This window comes from Danio aesculapii, chromosome 9, assembly GCF_903798145.1.
Source record: "Danio aesculapii chromosome 9, fDanAes4.1, whole genome shotgun sequence".
Lineage (NCBI taxonomy): Eukaryota > Metazoa > Chordata > Actinopteri > Cypriniformes > Danionidae > Danio > Danio aesculapii.
Genome location: NC_079443.1, coordinates 43,187,047 through 43,213,335, shown reverse-complemented (window position 1 = coordinate 43,213,335; position 26,289 = coordinate 43,187,047). Strand labels below are relative to the sequence as shown.

The following is a 26,289-nucleotide window of genomic DNA, read 5'->3' as shown; positions in this document are numbered from 1 at the left end:
GATAAGATTGCAAAGATTATTGGTCATTCCATACCAAGCCTTTAATTGTCATTTGTATAGGATTTATAAAGCATAAATAGTCCTCACTTTAGATTAGGTCACAAAACTGAATGAAGTTGAGTTAATAAAGCATTTATTAACATAGATAGTAACCATTACTATATGACTGAATAATAAGATATATAAATGTTTATTTCAACAGTTTATTAATCATTTACTAACTCATTCTGAATGATCTTAAAAACAGTCAACCACTCTTAAATACAAATGGTTTGTAAATGATGCAATACTTTATTTAGTAGTGAAAAATCAAGCAGTTAAAAAATATGAAAGTACAATTATTAAGCACATTATAAATGTGGTTGTAAGTTAAGAATGCAGCATTTCTAGCTAGTTATAAACTGCTTACTAACATTTATTATTGTAGAGTTAATGGCTAACAAATAATGAACTCACTAGATGCAAATGCTTAATTAATGACTCATAGTGTGTACTTATTATAAAGTGTTACCAATTATTTTAACAAATTTTTAAACATAATAGTTTAATAACTCATTTTAACTGAATTCTTTTATCTTGTTCACGATGACAGTAAATAATATTTTACTACATATTTTTCAAGATACCTTAACTAGACACCTTAACACAACTTAAACTAAAGGCTTAACTAGGTTAATTAGGTTAACTAGGCAGGTTAGGGTAATTAGGCAAGTTATTGTATTATGATTGTAATACATAATACTGTTCTGTAGACTATCGAAAAAAATATAGCTTAAAGGGGCTAATAATATTGACCTTATTTTTTTAAAAGAAAAAACTGCTTTTATCATAGCCAAAATAAAACAAATAAGACTTTCTCCAGAAGAAAAAATATTATCAGACATACTGTGAAAATTTCCTTTCTCTGTTAAACATCATTTGGGAAATATTTAGAAAAGAAAAAAAAAAACTCAAAGGGAGTTTAATAATTTTGAATCAACTGTACATAACGTTAAATATAATGAAAGAGGGAATCTGTAAGGGTCTAATAATGCTTGCCATTTGTTATTGACAACATATGTTCAAACTTAATAATTATCACTAGTTGTATAATTAATAGTTTTACTGTGATATAATCACTTTACCTTGCGTAATGTCCAGGACAAATTTTAAGTTATTCAAGTCCACACCATTCTACGTCTATACAAAATTTAGCATTTTAACCAAAAGTAGACCTACACATACAGTGCTCAGCATATATAAGTACACCCTTCACATCTATCTTTTAAATTCATATTTTAATTAGGAAGCTATACAATATTATGTTTGTGCATATACATTAGATTAGTCAGTACTGAAGCCAAATCTGGAGATTATTGAACAAAACTTACGATAACGGTCCACAAACTAGTACACCCAAATGTATATGTTTTAGACAAATATTTAATACAAATTTTAAAAAAGAGGGAAAATCAAGACAAGCAAAAAAAAAAAGAAGAAAAAGAAATTGTTGAAATTTTGTAGGTTGTCTTTTTTTTTTTGCAATATTTTGTTTGAATTTAATTGTATTATCTTTCAATTTCTAAATGCGTTTGGTGACTAAAATATCATTTTAATAAATATATCTGTTTAATAAATCTGTTTTGTTTATATGCACCAAAATACATTGCCTATATTCACTGAGAAATGGATAAAATATTCATTCTCAAAATGGGGTGGTACTCAATTATGCTGAGCACTGTTGGCCTAATATTATTGTTTTTTTCACCATATGTTTGAGAAATAATAATAACAATACTCATTTTACTACTCATATTAACCTTTATCTTACATCTATAAAATTGTGAGAAAAATCGATTAAATACATGGTGATCTTTATTTTAAGTGTAAAAAAAATAAAATAAAAATTTGCAAGAAACGTGCAGCCCTAATGCAGACTACAACAGAGCTACAGCCAAAGTCAAGATTTCATTATTTATGTGTCTATAAAGGCTACTGCATGACTTCAGAAGACTTGGAATATAGTGTCATATGAACCACTTTTATGATAATTTTATGATGATTTTTGTAATTTTGGAGCATTCTCACTTTCATTATGTGAGGCAATATCTGATGAAAACGAGACAAAAAGCCTTTCAAAGCATGTAGATTGGAGTGACATGAGTGTACAGAAATGGCAACAGAATTTTTGTGTTTAGGAAAACTATTCTTTTATGAGATTATTTCATTTGTAAAGTGCAAAACATCAAAGCCTCAGAGCTCAGAGAGAGACATTTCTTTTAAACCATTTTGTTTATGAATTTCATTAAGTGGATATAAATATAACTGAAATGTATTTTATGTAGCATTCCTTACTCTTTTAAGTTTAAGTTTAATAAAGTAACAACATTATTAATCCCACCAGGGGCAATTAAATTAGGGCAGTAGCATTATGATACAACAAACACATAAAGAGACAAATCACTTACAAACAATATTAAAAAAACACAAATCCATAATGCTTCATAATCACTTCCTAAATGGTGTTAAAAACATAGGAAGGACCCATATATTAGAAATGTAAAACTTGCTAAAATGTAAGGTTGTAAAACCTTATTGCCTCAGGAACAAAGGTGAATTTATATCAGTTAGAAGAGCATTTAATGTTTCTAAACCTTCTTCAGAGGGCAACAGAACAAAACAAAACAAAAAAAGGCTTCAGAGGATGGAAATTATCTCCTATCACAGTTTTCCTTAGCATTTGCTGTTCATGTAACTGTTAGACTCCGCAGAGGCAAACCAATAATCTATCAGCAAGTCTTGACTAAGTTTTGAAGGCAATTTTTGTTTCTAACAGAAAGTGAAAAGAACCAGCATAAAAAGGAAAATCTTAAATATACTCTCAATATACTAGAGGTAGTATAAAAAGTTCTCAATATATTACTGCTACGATCATCAGTGATCCAGCTTGTACAGATCACTATAAGGACTACAAATCCGCCGGTATTTGGACTACAAGGTCCAGTCATGCAACACACCCACACACACACACCTGCTTCAAGTCTCCATTGACTAGACTCACACAGATGATGATGCTCATGAACTGATTACACCACACATATATACGGCTCACTTTGAGACTCTCATTGCTAAGTCTTGTTATACGTTTCTGTGAACATTACAATGCATTTCCATTGCCTAGTCTTGGGTGTACCGATCTTTGCTTTGTTTTGTTTGTTTATTCATATCTGCTGCCTGCCTTTGACCATCTGCCTGCTTATTGACTATGATTCTAGATTGCCTGTAAACATCTGTTTGCCTCTGTGTTTACCGTTGCTTGCCTGACCATTCTGCTAAATAAACCTGCATTTAGATCCACACCTCCATTGTCAGCTTCACTTCACATTACAATTACTTTCTACATAGAAAGAGTTCAGTTTCCTAAGAAAATACATTCTTTGATGCACTTTCTTAGCAACAGCTTCTGAGTTCTGCTGAAACTTTATTGTGGTATCAAAGATTGTGCCAAGGTACTTATATTCCTGTACCTTTTTATTCACATCCTTGTCTATTTCTACTAGACTTTGCATACACCCATTAAAATTTGAAAACCAAGCAATATAGAATAAAAACAAATAAATGAAGAAATTAATGTTTTTGTAAATTATATGCATAGTCTTGAAAAAAAGTTAGACAGAATTAAAAGTGAAAAAAAAAATCTATATAGACCAGGGGTGCCCAAACTCGATCCTCAATAGATTTTAGCTCCAACTTGCTCCAAGACACCTGCACAGACGTTTCTAGAAAGCCTAGTAAGAGCTTGATTGGCTAGCCCAGGTTTTAAGCATTTTCTTAATGAGAAAAAAACCCCACAGATTTCATTTAAAGTGGGGTAACATTTTGAATAATACAATTTAAATGCAAAAGAAAATGCTTGTTTGCATACAAGCACAATGCAAAAGTTTAAACTGGTAAATCATGTTAGCATGGTAATCATTATAATGTCTTATTGAGAATAAAGTAGATAATCAGAATAAGCTCATTCTCATACTTCAGCCTCCACGATAAAGTTTCTGAAAGCAAAAAAGGTCAAGGTGCTCCACAATTGGCCAGCCCAGTCACTAGATATGAACATTATTGAGGACGTCTGGGGTAAGATGAAGGAGGAGGCATTGAATAATACAAATAATTTAAATGCAAAAAGCAAATACTTGTTGCATACAAGTATAACGCAAAGGTTTAAACTGGTGCCGAGATATTCAACTGTTGTGTCTCATGAGGAAACAAGCACTGCATGTTAATGTGGTCCATCCTCCACCAAGATGTCTGTTCAGTTCAGTTTGGCATCAAACTACATAGCTCAGCCTTCCTTAAAGCAATGCCTCATCATCCCTTAAACAGCGTCAGTGATTCAGAGAGACCTTTGAGGTCTTCTGGGTCTTTCCTTCCTCGCTGTCCTATGCTATAAATTCTCATGTACACCAGTCCCCCACTCTGATCCACAACACAGAGGCTCGTGTGGCCCAGTGACACAGGACTGAAGTGGGCAAAGAAGATGTCAAAGCGATTCACTGATGATGAACTTCTCTTGCCAAACTTCCTTCTCATACACACTTCAGGCTGTTTTTTCGTTTTATGTGAGTGTCCTACAGTCTACACTCTGTATGTTTACGTGGACAACACTATTCTGATATTTAAGGTGTCATAGAATGCATTGAATAAATGTTTTAGGATTCACACTTTGATATTGCTTAATACTAATTGCAGGTTTGGTATGCTGTTCTGGGAGAGAACCCTGAGCTCGGAGATAATTCATCCCAGGGCTCCCGCCTGGTCAGTTAGCATGAAAAGGGGGTTAGAGATGAGGTTGGTCTTGAGAGCTCCTAGGTAAGGAGGAAAAGGAGGAGATGGGGTGGACGGGGGATTCTTCAAGAACGAAGATAAGGGAAGTAAGGTGAAAATGGGCTATTTATTGTAGGTTTGCATTGATCTGATTGGTTAATCGGTGATTGCGGATGAGAGACCAGCTGTGATCAATCACATCACGTGCTCCTCTCAAAATTAGTTTATAAAATTTCACTCACTTGTTCTCTGATATCTAAATACAAGGTATGTGGATTACATAAATGCAAACGGTTTTACAGGCCCAGTTCCAACACTCAAAAAATGGCATTTGCTGTTTGTTCAAACCACTTATTTAAAATGAGCTGAAACACAATTCTTGAGGTTTTTGTCCAGACAATTTAATGGTTTTATGTTCATTTAAATTTGTAAAAACTAATAAGTTAATTCCTTCCTGTTGTCACAACACTAATTGGTTGTGAGAAACAAGAGTATTTTTTTACAATTCAATTCATCTTTATTTCTTTAGCACTTTTACAGTGTAGATTGTGTCAACACAGCTTAACATAGAACTTCTAGTAAACTGAAACTGTGTCAGTCCAGTTTTCAGAGTTGAAATTTTTGTATTCTTTACAGTAAAATTTATATAAATTGACCATTGATATGGTTGCTTTTGACTATATTTGAAATGGTTGTTTTGAATTTGTATCTGCTGTCATGTGTGCACATATAGAATGATAAAAATTACTGCACTTGAAGCTTTCATAAAATTATAAGTGAAACATAACTGTATATGGTACACCAAAAATTAAATGAATGTTGAACCTTGGTTAAGGTCAAGTGGGGATGTCATGGTGTGCACAGTTAATTTATCTATGAATTATAACATATAAAACAGCAACATTAAAATAACATTATAAACAACTCATGTTAACATGGTAATCATAATAGTGTCTTATGCAGAATAAAGTAAATAATCACACTAATGATAAAATCAACAACTGATCAAATAATGGTTGGTTTGACATATGCTACCTGACAAAAGTCCTGTCACCGATCCCAGTTGTAAAAGCAACAAATAATAACTTGACTTCTAGTTGATCATTTGGAAAAGTGGCAGAAGGTAGATTTTTCTGATGAATCATCTGTTGAACTGCCAACTCCCAATCATCACAAATACTGCAGGAGACCTACTGGAACCCACATGGACCCAAGATTCTCACAGAAATCAGACAAGTTTGGTGAAAGAAAAATCATGGTTTGGGGTTACATTCAGTATGGGGGTGTACAAGAGATCTGCAGAGTGGATAGCAACTTCAACAGCCTGAGGTATCAAGACATTTGTGCAGCCCATTACATTTCGTATCACAGGAGAGGTGCAAATTCTTCAGCAGGATAGCGCTCCTCATACTTCAGCCTCCACATCATAGTTCCTGAAGGCAAAGAAGGTCAAGGTGCTCCAGAATTGGCCAGCCCAGTCACCCAATATCAACATTTTTGAGCATGTCTGGGGTAAGACGAAGGAGGAGGCATTGAAGATGAATCCAAAGAATCTTGATGAACTCTTGATGAAATCTTGATGTATGGATGCAGTCCTCCATGCTCATAAGGGTCACAATATTAATTCTTTTTCCACTGCACCATGACTTTACATTCTATACTGTACATTATTTTTTTAAGTGTCAAGACTTCTGTCTAAGCAAAGTCAGGCTTTAGTGTCCTAATAAAATATTTAAAAAAAAAATTAAGGCATCATCATATTTTATTTTGGTAAAATAAGCATAATCTGGAGGCCTTAGCCTTTCATACAGTATAAGCCACTTCTGATATCAAATGATCAATTAGAAGTTTTATTTGTTGTTCCTAAAACTTGGATAGGCAACAAGACTTTAGTCAGGTAGTGTACAGTATAGCCTACACTGCTAATGCTATCTAAAAAAAATATTATAAAATGGTTATAAAATTGAGACTGCAATGCCAGCAAGGATGAAATTGCCAAAGCCTGTAGAACAAGTCTAAATAAATCAACATGCATTTATCAGTGTCTGGACGTTTGTCTCAGGGGGGTTGTGAGTAAGAATCATCATCACATTCTGTCGAGAAAGCAGAAATTATAATAGCAAAAAAAACTCAACACTTATTTGCAGTGTTTTGAAGAACAAACTAAATATTCTGCAAGGTGTCGACTATTTGCTGTCTTGATAGCAGGTTGCCTGTAGCATAGCATTACATTTCTGGGAGATTATAAAAATACCACTATTTAAGATATGCGTTTAAAACATTAAATATTCTGAGCTCAATTAAAACAAAATATTCCTGCATTGTTAGATATAAAGCAGCACGTTCTAAATAAAGGAATAAAACTGCACATTTAATATAAACAAATTGGGAGATATAATACCCACAATAATAAGAAATACATTTGCAATTCTAAGACAAAAACTTTAAAATAGGAACTAAAAATATATGATCATGGGAAATAAAGTTAGAATTCTAATATATAAACTCGCAATTGTAAGATTCGAAATGGCAATAACAAAGAATAATAATAATAATAATAATAGTAATAATAATAATAAAAAAGTAAATTTGCAATTCCAAACTTAAGTGTCGTTTTAACTTACTGACAGACTTAATTAGTTTTTAATTCTAACATTTGCTAAAGCAAATTGTCAAAATTATTAGCCCTCCTGTAACATTTAATAATTTCCAAGTAATGTTTAATAGAGTAAGGAAAGTTTCAAAGCATTTCCAAAAATATGTGTCTTCTGGGGAAAGTCTTTTTTTTTTTTAGTTTGACTGGAATAAAAGTTTGTTTGCTGAAAAACAAAACAATTATAAAGTCAATATTAGCCCTCTTAAGAAATATACTTTTCCGATTTTCTACAAAACAAAGAGTTCTGAGAGTTTGGTTTCTAAGAGTTGAGGCTAATTTATACTTCTACGTCGAGTGATTGGCGTGACCCACGGCACCTGCCTTGCACGTAGTAGTTTATACTTCTGTGCGCTGTTTGTGTTAACACAATAACACTTCGGAAACACTAGCTAGCAGTAGGTTATGTTCCCCTGTGTCGAGTTTCTTTGTGGGTATTTTGTTTATTTCTAAACACTAAAACTGAGAGGCGGGAACTGCCGTACGTGCAACAACTTTAATCATAAGGTAAACACAGAACAAAAGTTTTCATCTGGAGCTATTTCATGGTACTTGACACTTGTAAATACTCGCTTCATTGGGTTCGTGGCTCTCAGCACTACCCACGCTTGTCAGTGCAACTAAGGCAACCAATCACAGAGTTTGTATTACGCGTTCTTGCGATGTGTAGTTATGTTTTTTGAGAGATGCACGTCAGTGTCGGCATCAGATACGGTGAGGGTTATGTGATCACGCAACGGCTGCGCCGGACCATCAGCCTTTATATTTAAGTCTTTTTAAAAGAATAATTTTCTACAACTGAATTTGCAAAAAAGCACACAAAACAATTAATTAACTATCATCCTTAATGCTCTTTATTATATATAGAAAGATTAAAAACATGAAATATAATGTCTTTAAACTGACTAATAATAACTAATAATAATAATAATTGGGATGAGCAGAATCACCGGTCCCCTGTCATATCAGCCATGTGAAAAATCCAACACGATCTCACAGCAATTCGTAACTTTTTGATTTAGTGGCTAGTTCATATGAATTCGTACGATCTCTTTTGTACAATTTAGTACAATTCACTTATCTACCAATGACGGTTGGGTTTAGGGCGGGGTTGGGTGCCATGCCTCCTTTTTAAAATAGTACATATTTGTATGAATTAGCCACTAAACTGGCAAAACGTAAAATAGTTACGTTTTCTTGTAAGATCAGACTGGAAAAATCAGCTGATTCAAATTCCTGACCTGCTGATCAGTGCATCTCTAGTTCTTTATTCGCCAACGTATATTTTGATGCAGCAATCATAAAGAGCAAAATCCCAGTGAAATCTGCCGGCGTAAGCAAAATTCCTGTGAGTGTGCATTTTATTGGGATTTGCCTACTTCGTTATTGGTGACCAATACGCAGACATTTCATTTACTTCATTATGGGGTCAGTTCGATTGCATTTTTAAGGCTTCTGACACACATATTTAAGACATTTTAAAGGTGCTTTCACACCTGCCTTATTTAGTCATGTTGAATTGCACTAGATATCATTTTCCCTCTTGGTGCAGTTCGTTTGGGCAGGTGTGAATGTAGCAATCTTACTCGAGTGCGCACCAAAAGTGGACCAAAAAAACGTACCAAGACCTTCTTGAAGAGGTGGTCTTGGTACCCTTTCAAACGAACCCTGGAGCGGTTCGTTTGTGGTGAGAACTAAAACAGATCCAACCGCAAAAACTACTGCGCCTTTTTGGACTAATCCAGCTGCTGTAGGCCGATGCACTGTGCATGTGAATGTGAAGGAAAAATGTTTTTTGACATTGATTTGCCAACTGTTTTAAACAGAGAGAGGGAAAAACATTACCTGATGGATCGTAGGTAATATTTCCAGAAGATGACCATGTCGCAGTTTAGCAAAATTAAGTCACGCCTCCTGAAATGACGTGCGATGTACCTTCGGCATTTGCATTGCATTAAAACATTGTTTTCCAGCCACAGCCGCACTTCATTCTAGAAATGTATAGTTTGTCTAAAGTGATGTACACAAACTATATAGTATTCTATGACCAGGGATACAATCAGCCAGCGCAGTCGTACCTCCATAGTCAAAAGTGACATTTTGTGTCTGTTGGTTTGTTTACTTACGGGAGTTTCATTGGCATTTTTCCCGCACGTGAATTCTGACCAATCAAAAAACAGTTAAGGAAATGCATTCAATCACATCTGGACAATGAGTGATGTGGATTTTGTCAGATGACTGCATTTTGGTTCTTTTCAACTGGTTCAGACCAAAGCAGTGATTGTGGTGTGAAAAGGACCCAAAAACGGCAGAAAATGCTAAAATGCATCATTTATTACCCTTGGTCTGGACCAAATGAAGCAAACTACAGATGTGAAAGCACCCTAAGACTACTTAAAGACATATTTTTATACTATGGAATTTAATACTTTTTAAGAATCTGTGGACACCCTGCCTGTAAGCCAATGACTTGCCTAGTTATCATAATTAACCTTGTTAAGACTTTAAATTGCACTTTAAGCTGAATACTAGTGTCTTGCAAATTAAGCAGAAAAATTGTATGTACCGTCATCATAATATTTGTCAAATGCAAAGACATAAAATAATTGTAGATTTAAAATTTCACAGATAGACTATTCATTTTGACTTCAACTGTATGTACACTCTCCCCAGTTAGGAAATGATAAAATATAAAACTTTGACAAGAGTGCAGAAATTCCTCAAACAAAAAGAAGGTAAAAACAGCAGAACGTACAGTAGTCTCCTACTGCTGCAGGGGAAAATTACGCTGCGCTTGCATATTCATGCACGCAGTAACTGAATGTGTGAATGCACGTTGTAAAACATGCTTATATTAAGCTTTTAGAACTTCTAGATCTACAGTATAAAATCAAAGCCGAAATGCCTGCCTTTGTTTCCTGAAGCAGTGAAATTTATGTGTGTGTGTGTCTGTGTGTGGGTGTGTGTAATGCCCTGCCTTAGAATCAGTCAGGCTGCATCAGCATCAAAGTGAATCATTAGTGGCAGAGGAAAGTATTGCAAAGCTTCAACAGAAATAAACAATCCATGCGCTGTTGAAAAGCGTAACTGTTTAACAAGGCAAATTATGCAAAACACAAAAGTGTGTTAGTCTCGAGACCCAATCAATGCCACAATCGCTCCACATTTCAAAAGCTCAGCTGACAGACAAGGGGGATTCTGGGGGAACTTTTGCAATGCTGTTGAACAATCAAATAATGTGGGGGGGGGGGGGGTTTCCACTTCAGATTTCTTAAAAACCCTCTAAATTCCTGTGTGTTTCACAGTGACTGACATAACTAGTCCACAATAACAACAACAACAACAACAAAAACACAATTACTAATAATTCTGAAACATAATTGTTCATTTTATGCATATGCAAATCATATTTTGGAGAAAGTTTCATTTATTTTGGGTGGAATCAAAGCAGTTTTTAAATAAACAATAATAATAATTAAGGTCAATAATAATTGCCACCCTAAGAATTTTTTTTATGATTGGCTATATAGCAAACTACTGTTGTTCAATGATTTGCCTATTTAACCCAACCTAGGGGTTAACCTAACAATGTAAACAATAGGCCTCCGGATGAAAGGGTGACAAACAAATTAATAAATATTCATAATTCAACACTATTGTGTTGGACTACATGTGTTCAATGGGATGTTGTTCTGTGGACTCTTACCTTTCAAAATAAACCCTGATGTACAGCAATGAATGTGTGTGCGTCTTGTTATTATGATGATATTTACTCCAGATCTAATAAGAGTTTTCTGTCCAACTTACACAAATATGGCAAATACATTCTCTATAAGCTTACCATTGAAAAACAACTGGATACAATGGCTGCTTGAGGGTTGTAGCTTTAGACTGATGTTTAGTTTGTCAATATCAATAAAGTTCTTTTTAATGTAATCTATTCGTAAACACTGAAGTCCAAGTCCTGCCGCTGGCTAAGAAATGCATGTTAAGCTGATTATTATAGTATCTTGCAAAATAACAAGCAAAATATTATGCACTGTCATCATGACAAAGACAAACAAAAAGTTGGTAACACTTTATTTTGGTGGTCCATTTGAGTATTAGTATACTGTCTGCTTAATATCTGTTGATACTGCTCGTTCAACAGACATTTAACTGACTATAAAAAGCTTTGCAATTGCAAAAAAACTAACCCTAACCCCAACCTAACAGTGTACTTATAATCTAATAAGAATTAGCTGGCATGTAGATGCAATGTAACTTAAATTCAACAAACGGACCATCAAAACAAACTGTGACCAAAAAGTTTATGGAAATGGGTTATTAATGTTAATTATATATAAAATGTGTTCTGAAAAACAGTGTGGAATATAAGTTACAATTCAAAATTACACATTAAAAAATCTACATTAAAACGTAAACTAAATACAGCATTTTTCCCTGTACGTTTCATACAGTAGATCATTTTAATTCTATATTCAGCATACACAATGATATATAAATGCAGTATAATTTTAAGTATCCCTTAGCAACTATTGTAGTTTTTATTTTTATATTTTCTGGGTCGATCTTAAAATTAGTTGAATTTTTTTTTTAATGAACAGGGTTCCCAGGGTCCCATGCTTTCACGAACAGCAGATTCAAGGATTTTTAAAGCACTGTTCATTTTAAATCAAGCACCTTTGTAATTCATACCCCAGGATATGTAGCGCCACGAAAGTCCTTGCTGTACTTAACATTTCACTTGCACTTAATATGCACGTTAAAATGTTGGAGTAATTTTCACAGCAGAACGAACCATCAACTTATCCAACATATGTTTTACAAAGTGAATGCCCTTCCATCTGCAACCCATCACTGGGAAACACCCATACACTCTCATTCACACACATGCACTACAGACAATTTAGCTTACCCAATTCACCTATAGCGCACATCTCTGGACTTGTGGGGGAAACCGGAGCACCTGGAGGAAACCCACGCCAACAAGGGGAGAACATGCAAACTCCACACAGAAATGCCAACTGACCCAGCCGATGCTTGAAACAGCGACCTTCTTGCTGTGAGGCGACTGTGCTATCCACTGTGCCACTGTGCCGCCCGTTTTAAACAGTTATGTTTAAAGAACTTTAATGAAATTTGTAGAATTCAATATTGGTAACATTCAAATGCAGTTTCATAAATATTGATCAAATATGCATTACTCTTCAGTGTTACTGAACAAGATTAAAATTTAAGATTTTTAATTTAAGATTTTCTCAGTTTTTTGTTCTGTTTTTGAAAGTTTAGTAGAACTGTTGAAATAAAATCCTAAACAATTTCTATTTTAAATTTAATTTAATAATAATAATGATTCCTTACATTTATATAGCGCTGTTCTGGACACTTAAAGCGCTTTACAGATTTTTGGGGACATCTTGTCATCCACCACCAATGTGCAGCATCCACCTGGATGACGCGAAAGCAGCCATATTGCACCAGACCGCACACCAGTAGTAGTAGACAAAGTGATGAAGCCAATTATGATGTGGGGATGGTTAGGAGGCCATGATGGACAGAGGCCAGTGGGCAAATTTGGCCAGAATGCCAAGGTTAAACCCCTACTCTTTTTCAAAGGACATTCTGGGATTTTTTTTTTAACAACCACAGAGAGTCAGGACCTCGGTTTAACATCTCAACCGAAAAACGGCACTCATTGAGCAGTATAGAGTCCCCATCAATATACTGAGGCGTTAGGACCCACACAGACCGCAGGTTGAGCGCCCCCTGCTGGTCTCGCTTACACAATTTCCGGCAGCAACCTAGCTTTCCCGTGTGGTCTCCCATCCAGGTACTGACCGGGCACAGCCCTGCTTAGCTTCAGTGGGCGACCATGTGAGAGTAGCAGAGAGCTAGCTGCCAGAAGCTTTAAGCATTTTTAAGAACCCATGTTTATTTGTAAGTACATTATAGGCCTTGAATCTATACGTCTCAAATTCAAGTACTTTCAAGAAGAATGGGAACCCTGTATAAAACTTTATTGAATTGTATATATTTTTTTATTTTAAGGTTACACTTTAATTTGATGGTCCGTTTGTTAAATTAAGTTACATTGCATCTACATGCCAACTAATTCTCATTAGATTATAAATAAACAGTGTAAGTTGACATGTACTTGCAAAGCTTCTTTAAGTCAGTTAAATGTCTGATGAAGAAGCAGTATCGATAGATATTAAGCAGACAGTCTACTAATACTCAAATGGACCATCAAAAGAAAGGGTTTCCCATTTTAATTCCAGTTAAAGTAATTTTGACACATTTTTGATGTCTTTTTAATGTCCATTTAGTTCATTTAAATTTTTACTTGCAAAATATATATATATTTTATTAAAAATTTAATTCAATGACATCGTATCTCTGGATTTAAAGTGCATTTTAGACTGATTACAAAAAGGATCTACACACTAGATCTGAAAGAACTACAATGGTCCACAGAAAATCTATACAAGGCTCATCCTGATTTTCATTTTCAGCTGGCTGGCTCATGTTTTTACAATGAATCTCAAGATCTTGAGAGCAGAAATCCAAGCAGGGTTTAAATTCTGGTAAGCTCAAAGCTGCCAGCAATAAAACTGCATAGTGCTGCTCTCCACATAACATATATGAAATGCTGCATTCATATCGAAAAGTAATTTCAAGATATGGTAAATATTGCATAAGGGCATCCGACAGTGACACAGGACTGCCCTGATGGCCAGATTCACTGAGAGAGTTCAGGACAGATGACGGTACGGTCACAAGTGTTGACCTTTTTTGATCTTGAGGGTTATACGATAAATATTATCTAATTAATATTTAATGTTGCAATAAATATTTCCAGTATAAATTAGTTAAGTAAAAAAAAAATTCAGTTGGATAATAAAATCATTTAACATTTTCCAAAAAATAAAATAAAATAAAATAACAACAATTAAATAAAATCTATAAAATGACAAGTAACATATCTCAAATATTGTTTGGTATTTAATATTAAGTATTATATATTAGTATTATATATTAGTATTATATATAGTATTAAATGTTATATTTGTATTTAAACTAATTGTTTATACTTTTTTAACATTTGAATAATAATTATATTTAAACTATGACATATTCAGATTAAAAATATATATTTCACATACAGTGGTGTGAAAAAGTGTTTGACCCCTGACTGATTTCTTTTTTTTTTTTTTTTACATGTTTGTCATAATTTAATATTTCAGATCATCAAACAAATTTAAATATTAGTTAAAGATACACAAGTAAATCAGCATCATTCAGTTTTAAGTAAAGGTTTTTATTTTTAAGGGATAAGAAAATAAATAAATAAATAAATAAATAAATAAATAAATAGCCCTGTGTGAAAAAGTGTTTGCCCCCCTGTTAAAATATAACGTAACTGTGGTTTATCACACCTGAGCTCCACTTCTCTAGCCACACCCAGGCCTGATTACTGCCACACCTGTTTGCAATCAAGAGATAACTTAAATAGAACCTGCCTGAAACATGAAGTAGACCAAAACATCCCCAAAACTAGATATCATGCTGAGAGCCAAAGAAATTCAACAACAAAGAAGAGAAAGAACACAATTGACAACTACCAGTGTAGAAAAGGTTATAAAGCCATTCTAAAGCCTTGTGACTGCAGTGAGATCCTTTATCTACATATGACAAAAACATGGAACAGTGGAGAACCTTCCCAGGAGTGGCTGGCAGACCTAAATGACCCCAAGAACATGTTGACAACTCATCCAAGAGGTCATAAAAGACCCCACAATAACATATAAAGAACTGCAGGCCTCACTTACCTCAGTTAATTTTGGAAGATGTTTGTGTCACATTATGTGTGGTGTAAAAGTAACCCCACTGACTAATATTTAAATATGTTTGATGATCTGAAACATTAGCATGACAAACATGCCAAAAAAATAAGAAATCAGTAAGGGCCAACCCTTTTTCACACCACTGTATAAAAATCATTTACAGTCTAAAAATTGTACATTTATACTTAGATTGTACATAAATACACGCACGCACACACCCCTTTGTTTTTGCAATAAAGGCTTAAGCCTAATCAAAGACTAAAATGTAAGTCTAAGTTATTTCAGCTGAAAGAAGCTTGCACTGAATGATCATACAATATATCAGTGCCTTTATTGTATTATTATTATTATTATTAAATGCCATTAATTATATTATCTAAGGCATAGCTATATAGATTACCTCTTGAAAATGTCCTAATTGATTTATGTCTTACTTCTGGCTTAGTCTAAACCCTGTCTGTGAAACCAGACCATAATGCTGTAATAAAAAAATACTAATTAATTCTGGCACATATCAAAACCACATATTTCAATATTTAACTGATAAGGCCTGTTATTGTGGTGGGGCAACATCAAGACAGATATTTATGAGAAATATATTTGTGAAAGTATGTGTATTATTTTTTCCACTCATCAGTTCTTGCCGTTAGAATCCTGACAGTACACAGATCAAATGCTAATGTGCTGTTTTTATGACTAAACATCCTCCCCATCAAGATGGCAACACGTTTATGATAATTGTTAGCTAAAATTGCAGTTCACATCGTAAGCCGATTACAAACTGCTTTTGATTTAAAGTGACTCCAAAATGAGTGCATATACTGTATGAAATGGACTCTCTCTTCAACAAATCGGTGGTAAAGGAGTCACTGTGCCCTGCTTATGCAAATGTATTCAGTAGCTGGTAAAACAGTCTTTGCAGTGAGCCTGAATATATCGATTTGTGGTGAGGTTTACATAAGTTGCATGCTTATTGGCGTCACACGCTGCATACATTTACAGAAGTTCAATGAGCTATGAACTCTATGAAAAGAGAGAGAGAGAGAGAGAGAGAGAGAGCGAGAGAGAGAGAGAGGTAGAGAGAGAAAAGAAGGGGAAAATACATGCAACTGAGCACACAAACACAAGTAAATAGGTATAATTAAATACATAATAAATTATATAATAACTTTTATTTTTCACTAAGATTTTCATTCATTTATTTATTTATTTATTTACCTTCGGCTTAGTCCGCCATCTTATCCAGTATATGTTTTACACAGCGGATGCCCTTCCAGCTGCAACCCAATACTGGGAAACCCCCATACACTCTCTCATTCTCACACACTCATACACTACGGCCAACTTAGTTTATTCAATTCACCTATAACACATGTCTTCGGACTGTGACCAAAACCAGACCATCCGGAGAAAACCCACACCAACACAGGGAGAACATGCAAAATCCAAACAGAAATGCCGACTGACCCAGCCGGGACTCGAACCAGCGACCTTCTTGCTGTGAGGTGCTAACCACTGAGCCACCATGCCACCCTACTAGATTTTAAAATAACATTTTAATTTTATATTCCATGAACAAACACCTATTTACAGTACACATACCACATTATTATAACCAAGGGACTACTGTATTTTTTTTTCTATTTATTTATTTTGACATTTCCTGTTTTCTACTTACATTAAACAGATTCATTTTATTTTAGATTAAATATATTTTAGTCATTTGTATGTGTTTTTGTTAATTGTGTCCTCATTTTTAATGTCTATATAGTTCTTCATATTTTTTATTTATTTATTTTAGACATTTTATTTTTAAATTAAACTAAATTACAGATTCAAAATATTTATTCGGCTAATTGAGATAAATGTATTTGTTGTATTTTATTAATTCAACTTTCATTTCAAATTACAAACAGGATTTAAACAGGACATGATTACAAATAGCATTATTAGCACTATATAAATACATAAATTATTATTATTGCTTTTTTTAATTCATCAGACATACACTGTACATCAAAATATTTTTAAATGAATATCTCACGTACTGTAGATTATGAAATGTATTCATAAGAATCTGTCAACATAGGATTTATCTTGTACTTTATTAGTCAGCTTTTATTGCCAACTACAAACATGACTTTAGATTTATGCTTTCAGTTTAAGTTAATTATGATATTAAGTAGGGCTGCACGATATTGGAAAAAAATTATGTAACCCACGATACACAAATGTATTGTTAGCTGTTTATCAATGGACAAGATGCCCAGAAGTCTAAATTCTTCCAAAGAGAGAGATGATACGACAACAGTGAAAGACTCTGACACAGAGGTAAGGTAAGAATAATAAAAGATTGTATTGTAACAATTTCATCATCATTCTAGGCTTTTTTCACACTTATCTAATGACCTCAATCTTATTTACACTCTCTAATAACACTTCTTCTTCACAGAGTTTTATAGCAGTATCACTAATAAGGTAAGTTAATATTATGTTATTTTTCTATTGTTAAGAGCTAATATTATATTTTGGTTACCATCATATAAATACTATAATACTAATATACTACTAATAATACTATATTAAAGGTTTGTGAGTGTTAATTAATAATATTATCTTAAAACTGTTTTATCATTCAACATATAATCCAATTTTCCCTTCAGTCCAATGAAAACAATCTACAAATAAAATAAAAAATGAAAATAAAAGATTCACTTTAAACATTTTAAAATGTCCCAAAAGTCCAGCACAGGTGATGAATATTCAAAATAATTCTTTTGCAAAACAACTAACTGATTTATTTTATCTTTGCCATGATGACAGCAAATAATATTTTACTAGATATTTTTCAAGACCCTTCTAGGTTAATTATGTTAACTAGGCAGGTTAGGGTAATAAGGCAAGTTATTGTATAATGATGGTTTGTTCTGTAAACTATCGAATAAAAAAATAGCTTAAAGGGGCTAATAATTTTGACCTTAAAATGTTTTTTTTATTTTTTTATTAAAAGCTGCTTTTAATCTAGCTGAAAATAAACAAATAAGACTTTCTCCACAAGAAAAAAATCTTATCAGACATACTGTGAAAATTTCCTTGCTCTGTTAAACATCATTTGGGAAATATTTAAAAAAGAAAAAAAATTCAAAGGATTCAAAGGGGGGCTAATAATTCTGACTTTAACTGTATATATTGTGCAGCCCTAATATTAAAATTCTCAGTTTCTCCTGATTAACAATTTAGATTTTACATTTATATTTATGCATTTATGTAAAACATAAATTGTGTTTTATGCTCTAAATTACTAATGACATTTCTTCCGATTTTAGAGCAACACTTAGAGCAATTTCCTTTGCATAAAAAAGTTGCCATTTTTTCAGACATGTTCATATATTCACATGAGCTCAGGCAAACAAACAAGTAAATCTGCTCAAGCTGTGCGTTATGAATACATGAATACTAAAGAAAGACAAATGCGATCCTCGGTCACACAGTACACCAGACGGAGTCGCTCTTAAACAGGAGCGAAACGCTCCATCATAAGTCAGCCTCTGACTGCACTCAAAACATTAACTGTGACAAACAGGGGTCTCCAGTCCCTGCTGAGCCCATAATGGCGGCGCTGAGATGTTAATAAGAGTAATCTGCGTGTGCCCTGCATTCACTCATCCTGCAGTCACAGATGGGCTTGCCTTTAATGTGGGCCCAGATGACAAGAGCATCATTTAAGCCAAAATACCCCAAAAGCCCAGGCATGCAATGGAGACAGGCTGCGTTCCAGCATGCTAACTACCCACAAGCCTCTTCTACTTCTGTGTGGACAGTGTGGAATTTATGTATTTTGTGTCATGTTTTGTATATTATTTCCCCAAGGAACCTTGACTTTTATAGAGAAACCTCATAAAATGGAGACGCTTGGAGAGTGAACATGCTGTCCCATGGTCACCGATTGAGGAACAGGGTTTAGATTAGATTAGATTCAACTTTATTGTCATTACACAAGTAAAAGTACAAGGCAACGAAATGCAATTTAGGTCTAACCAGCAGTGCAATAACAGCAAGTGCAGGATACAGGTATAAGTTATAAAGTGCAGTTATAGATAAACTATGGTGATATTTACAGATGGATGTACTGTCAACATTATATACAGGTTGTATTAGCTATGAACAGAGATTTACAATAAATGAATATATGTACATGTTGCTATCAGAAGTGTGCAGATTGATAAACATATTTACAAATGTATATGTACAGTGGGTTAGGCTTGCCACGATAGATGGTGTTACCGGTTTTAAGACGCAACACCGGTGACATCACTTTTCCACCGTGACACTGTCCCCACATTTGTTTTTTTTTATTATCTGTTTTTTTATTAACTATTTATTTGAATTTAAAAAAATATATTTCGAAATAATTTACTTAAGATGAGAGCATAAACTATAATTCTAATCTGAACATAGCTACAATGCGCCATATTTCATTTATCAGGTGAGGAGAACGAGAGGAGTCGAATTTACATTAGGAGAATGGCGGACGATTTAGTGTCAAAACGCAATGCAAAAGCGCCTGTTTGGCAATGTTTTGGGTTCAAACCAAATGCAAAAAGAGAACCTGAAAACATTAATGAGGCAATCTGCAAACTTTGCCTGACAAAGGTGGCAGCATCTGGAGGAAACACAACTAATTTACACACCCACCTTCAACGCACCTACTTGATGATTAACTATGGGTGGGTCATAAAAAATCAATTTAAAAATCACGCGACCATCATCTGACAGTGTTTAATAATAAATAATCTTATTTTTTATTAAAACGAGTCATTTAGCAATGCCGCGCCATTAATAAGCCAGAGAAACAAAGCAAACCATTGCGGCAACCGCAGTGATCACCGTTTACGAAGTTTAGCTGTTTTTTTTAGTTTAGCTTTTTTGCACTTGATTATTGTGCGTTTAATGGTAAAAAAATCAATAATGAATAGGCCGACAAGAGTGTATGGGTGTGCGTGTCTTTTATCACTAAAGCCGCTCTCTTCAAAAACCGAAAGTTGCTTCGTCTGTCTGGCAATATTTCGGCTTTAAATCAAATGAAAAGTTAATTTAGAGGAGCTAATATTAAAAAAATGCAGTAAAGTAACTGTGACGTGCAGCAACACATCGAATCTGAGGTCTGATCTCATCTCTCTCTCTTGCTGTCATCCAGACATCGATACAGACGCCACACAAGTCAAGTCACAAAACTGAGGCTGGACCTAGCTGACAGGTAGAACAGCTGAAGCCTTTGCGAAATCTGTCAAAATACAGCGCTGAAATTTACAGACATAAATGTCTTTGAGCCAAAAAGCCTATCTGTATAAACGCAATCAGAGCCAATATTGTGTAGAAGTTGTATAGCCTAATAATTATATTAATTATAATGAAATGATGACCAAAATAAACAATTCATTGCATTTTTAATTTGATAAATATATTCAGAAATGAAAATAAATAAATAAATCAAAGGGTGGCTAGTTTGTATTAATATGTTTTAATATTAATAAAAATTTGTTTAGCCTATTTAAGCTTAACGGCTATATACGCCGCCTATAGGCAAGCCATTCAAAAATGATCATTTTACTGTGTACTGGTTATAATGTATATTTTACAATAAAAACTAAATGTAGCATGTCTCGCTGTCATTTAAATCATGCAATTCATAACACACCAGAGCTGTAGTCTATGCACATTTACATTATTTTATTATTTTTTTAAATCAAATGAATTTTTAAAATTCAAAAATATATTGATGTGGCTTAATTGACCTATATCTTAATTTTTATTTTCTGCAAGATAATGTGTGTACAAATGTAACAGCCTAGAAAGAGATATGGTAATATGGAGTAATGGTAATACAATATTTAATTATGTTGGGGGCCAAGAAGTTAAGAAATTATACATGATAAAAAAATTATTTTTACAAATTGTTTGACTTAATTTGCTGACTTGCCTAATAGATCAATTTAATGCAACAAACTCTTAATAATCTTAAAGCAAACCTTACTACCTTTATGCAGACTAACATTTTATTTAGAGTAAAAAGTGATCTACACTTCATACTGTATCAGTGTACCACATTATACAGCTGAAGTCAAAATTATTAGCCCCCATTATTAGCAGGGGCTAATAATTCAGGAGGGCTAATAATTCTGACTTCAACTGTATATCGTAAACACACATAAATATTACATTAACCTAATTCATCATGTAAAACCATGTTATTAACAAGCCCTGTGAAGACATACGGTCATGTGATGTGTCAGTGCTGGTTAAAAATGGCTCTGCTTAGATTCAGAGTCTTTCATCCAATCCAAAGCCTTCCACCACGTCCGAACATGAAGCCTGTCAGGGTTTGCTTGCTGTGGCGTCGTGACGAAGCTTCGGCATCCCCTTTCACCACCAACATGCGCCAATGTGACACAAGCTCTCGTCGCTCCACACAAGTTATTTTTAATGCGCGGTTCCGCAATCCCTCCGCTCATCGCCCTTGAGCCAAAGCTGCCAATGTGGCAAAACTACTCACAATGACAAAGGACACAAACTCCCTTGAGATCTTCCTCTGAGGTGTCTGAGACTGTGACGCAATGTCGTGTGCAGGGATAAGCCGCAAACCTTTGGAACAACCCATGGCGACAGACGCAAACACTCTCAAATATGCTATTAATATTCATTACGTTAGTTAGCCTAGTTTCTGCAGCAGTCGCTCAGTCAGAATCAACCAGGGCCTGAACCAAAAGCACAGTCAGCAACAGACACATGCAGATGATTAATATATTGTGATAATAAAGATAAAGAGGTGCCTTTTTCAAATGGTTTGCTAATGGCTGTGAGTGTTTGCATGCTGCTTATGTGCCCTGTGCACCTCACATTTCTGCCTTTGCACGATGTGTGCCTGCAGTTAAAAAAAAGTCAACCCTGAGCGGAAAATGTGCACTACGTCAGTTATTGTCCAATTAAATGAAAAGAGAGGCGGGGTTTCCGCTGAGGTGACAGCAGTGTTTGTGTTATCAACTATGACTTTGACTATTGAGACTTATAAAGAAGGAGGAGAAAATAGTGGTTGCTGTTTCGAGTTAACCGGAGCTGTATGACTTCACAAATCATGAATATCACAATATTATTAATTACAATTATTACAATATCAGCAGAAACGCATGCACACAATAAACAGCTGATCCAGTCGTTGCCTAGCAACATAAAAAGCACAGCACACCAAGCTTTTCTGAAAAGATTTCCATCCACACTACACCGCTGAAAAACGCACATCATGTGACCATACACACACTCTGTCATGCGCTGCAGCGTATGAGCACGTCTGAGCTCCAGGCAATCAGTGGGTGCTCTACAGGCAATTATAAAAAGCAGCGCACATCAAACAGTTCATCAAGTATGTACCGCTGGACCCTCATCTCACTATAGTTGTTAAACATGATAATTAATCTTGTCTCTATCTAACGATTCTTCAGTATTTTGAATCTATTACTTGTTCTTAGGTAACATGTTTTGCCTGAGCGCAAAGATAATATATTAATTTATGTAACCACGTACACTGATTCTGCAACTTTGACTGATTGCTTGCCTTTATTTCCTATAATCAGGGCTTGACATTAACTTTTTTGATCACCAGCCACTGTGGCTATTAGTTTTCCAAAGTTAATAGCCATTTGCAGTTTTCACTAGCCACAATTTTATTGTTGTGAAAATATATTTTATATGCATAAATTTGACTTTGGCATGCTAAAATTACTTGATTTTAATTATGTGTGATGTCTAGATGTATCTTTAACTTTTTTTTTATTATTTCACATGACTTTTAGGGCTCAATACTATGGATTTACAGTTTTTTTTTCTCTGGCCACACAAAACTAATTATTTCCTTGTCACAATTTAAAAAAAATGTGTCAAACAAGCTAAATATATCTGAATACATAAACTACACATTTTATTCAACAAAAATATTCTTAAAAAATAATTGACATTTAAAAAAATTATTCTCATTTATCTAAAACTATACACAATAGTCTGTCCAGGCTAAAGGTCTCAGATCACCAGTTAACTATAGATAAATGGAGAGTTAATGTCCTATTAAAACAAAGGATGAGAATTAAACCATTTGAACAAAAAAAACTGCAAGGGAAAGAAAGCAGGTGAAAAACGTTATTAGTGCGATAATGAACGGATGATTTTACAAAAAATCTGGAGCTCTTGAAAGCAGGAGGACTGTGGGTGCACGAGCACTGCTTTTTACCAATCTATTTTAAAGAGTTTTGAGACGCGCTTGTTTTGCGCAAGGAAACGGGAGCTTTAAAGCATTCAGTGAGCGAGGATTGCCTGTGTCTCACCATGCGCCTGATCATCCTCTCATTCGGTATTAGCAATCGTGCTGCTTCTTGGTTCTAAGATCACATTTGCGTGCATATCGAAAAACATTCTTAAACTAACAGTCTAATCTTTAGGTATGAGACAGCTCTGGCAAATTAAAAATTATTTTCAAAGTGGCTAGTGGGGGTGTCTGTATAACCCACCGCAGCTGAAATACCTGCATTTGGTGGGGGTTAATGTCAAGCCCTGCCTAGAACGTATAAAGTTATTGTATGTTATACTTTTATAATGGCCATAATGGACTATTAAAACTGATATTCAGCAAAAGAGACTGGGTATGTTTTCAATGAAAATGACAGAAGGAGGTAATGTTATAGGCTCCGATTTGTTTTAAATATGCATACAGCCAAGATGACGCTCATTAATATGCAGCTACATGACGCCTTAAAATTTTTGGTGTCTGTTAAGTTGTTAATATCAAAATGAAAATAGGCAGTTCCTTATATCATTTTATTGAAAATATAGTGAAACAACGTAGCCAGGGTGATAGCAATGACATTATAAAGTATACTGTTCCCTTTGAAGATTTACCCAATGTGTCCTCGGGAGTTTGTTTTTCATATCAAACTTACAAGGAGAGGATGCAAGACTGAACTTGGTGTACTTAATATTGATAAAAAGCTAGAATCAGATAGGCGAACGTCTGCAGCCATGCCTACGTTTTCAGATGTCTCCCTTTTACCTATCCACACTGACACGGAGCAGCAGCGTTTTGAAATTAAAACGACCTCTTCAACGTTTTCAAAACACTCTGTTTTTGGGGCTCGAATACTCTGGGGAAGTGTGGACGGAAGGTATAACCGTAGCAAAACATATGCGTTTAAAACTAAAACGCATTAGTGTAAACAGGGCCCTAATCAGCAAAAAAAATCTCACATCAGACCAGCTAAATATATCACCGTAAAATTTTGCATCACTGCAAATGACTTCTCCTCAACAAACATGCTCAAAACATTCAAGGAGGGGGGTGGGGTGAGGGGGGGAGTCAATCTATGCGCTTTCAATTCAGCACAAAAATAAACCCATGCGCTTCAAGGCCTACAACAGTCAGCGAAAGCTCACAGACGCACAGATGCTGATTCACCAATAGATTACCAACAGAAAAGGTCATCCAATTTCCCATAATGCTATTTCCTGGTCCAAAAAGAAAAAACGGGGGCCTAACAGGAACTGGTTCTGCAAGATTATAAGGATTAGAAGGAGTTCTAACAAAAGAAAGGGCACCGTACTCACCAGAGTTGCAGAAAGTTGTGGCTCTCAGGACATAAATGGAGAGAGATTGGCCAGATGAAGAGGGGAAGAGAGCGCAGCTGTGTCGCCGTGCGGATCAGTTCATCAGCCTTTAGACTTCTTTCCAGGTTGATAACTGGCCCATTCTGCAGACACAAGGGCAAATCAAAACAGCGAACTGTGTCGTGGTGTCAGTTTAAGCCACGTTTCGTCAGTCATGCGAGGCTGCCGTACACCGCAGCTTCTCCACATCAGGGTCTCTGTGTAGAGAAATGGGGGTTTGCCTAAAAAGCACGGGTGAAAACACACACAGGCCATATGTGTGCTGATTTACTCATCTCACGCTTTACTGAACGCTTCATCAGGAGCGTCTCGTTAACATCAGCTTCTAGTTAAGTGTTCAGCATTTCGCCACTCATGGTAGGGTTTACCTAAAAACATCTGTCAAGTTTGAAGATTTCAGTTCACTAACCAGAGAGGGATCCCAGAGGTCTCTTGGGTTTTCTCTTCCAGGTCATGTGACCACGCGCCGTCACACTTCCAGAAGACTCGGAGGAGTTCAGTCTGTCCAGTGTACCTCACCTTTCATAAAGGCAAGTTTATTTATATAGCAAATTTCATACACAATGGTAATTCAAAGTGCTTTACATAAACAGGAATAAAAGAAAATAAAAAACAAAGGATAAAAATGATTAAAAACAGATAAAAACAGATTAAAATGTGTTAAAACAGGTTTAAAGGAATGAAAAAGAAAAGACAATAGTGTGATCTGTCGGACGTAGCCCGGTGCTCATTCAGTAAAGGCACAGGTAAACAGTCTGGATGTGAATGTGCCTAATGTTGGAGCACATCTGGTCATTTCTGGAAGCTGATTTCAGCAGCGGGAAGGGTAATAGCTGAAGGCGGATTCACCTTGCTTTGATTGAACTCTTTGAATTTCTAACTTACTACATCATAATGATCTGAGTGATCTGTTCGGTTTGTATTCAGTGAGCATATCTCTAATGTATTGAGGTCCTAGGTAGGCATGGGACGATAACTGGTTTTAAGGTTTACCACGGTTTGGAAAAGTCAAGGTATTAATACTACAAAAATGTTTTGTTGTACTGTTTCTAAGGTATATGTAAAGGTTTTTTTTAAGTGTTTCTTTTATGTGTTGTAAGGAAATCTGTGTTTTGAAGCTAATAAGGATAGAAGAAAATGGTTTATTTTAATATTTAGTCTGACATGTTTACTGTTCCAAAATATTATATGTTTATATAAATGTAATCTACTGTGTTAAATGGGGGGAAAAGTTGTTGTTTTTTACTAAGACATTTAAAAAGAAATTATTTTACAGCAGCAACA

At 34.8% G+C, this 26,289-nt stretch overlaps 1 protein-coding gene across 12 annotated transcripts in view; it reads right to left on the bottom strand.

The window, feature by feature from the left end:
* pcbp3 (poly(rC) binding protein 3) overlaps window positions 1-26,289 on the bottom strand; it is a 129,979-nt gene that overhangs the window by 63,927 nt on the left and 39,763 nt on the right. For all 12 annotated transcript variants that reach the window (XM_056465793.1, XM_056465794.1, XM_056465795.1 and 9 more), the window contains exons 4-5: window positions 25,415-25,524; window positions 24,946-25,088 (exon numbers count right to left, since the gene is read on the bottom strand). The gene's annotated coding sequence lies outside the window, so the exon portion shown is untranslated. The remainder of the gene's footprint in view (window positions 1-24,945; window positions 25,089-25,414; window positions 25,525-26,289) is intronic.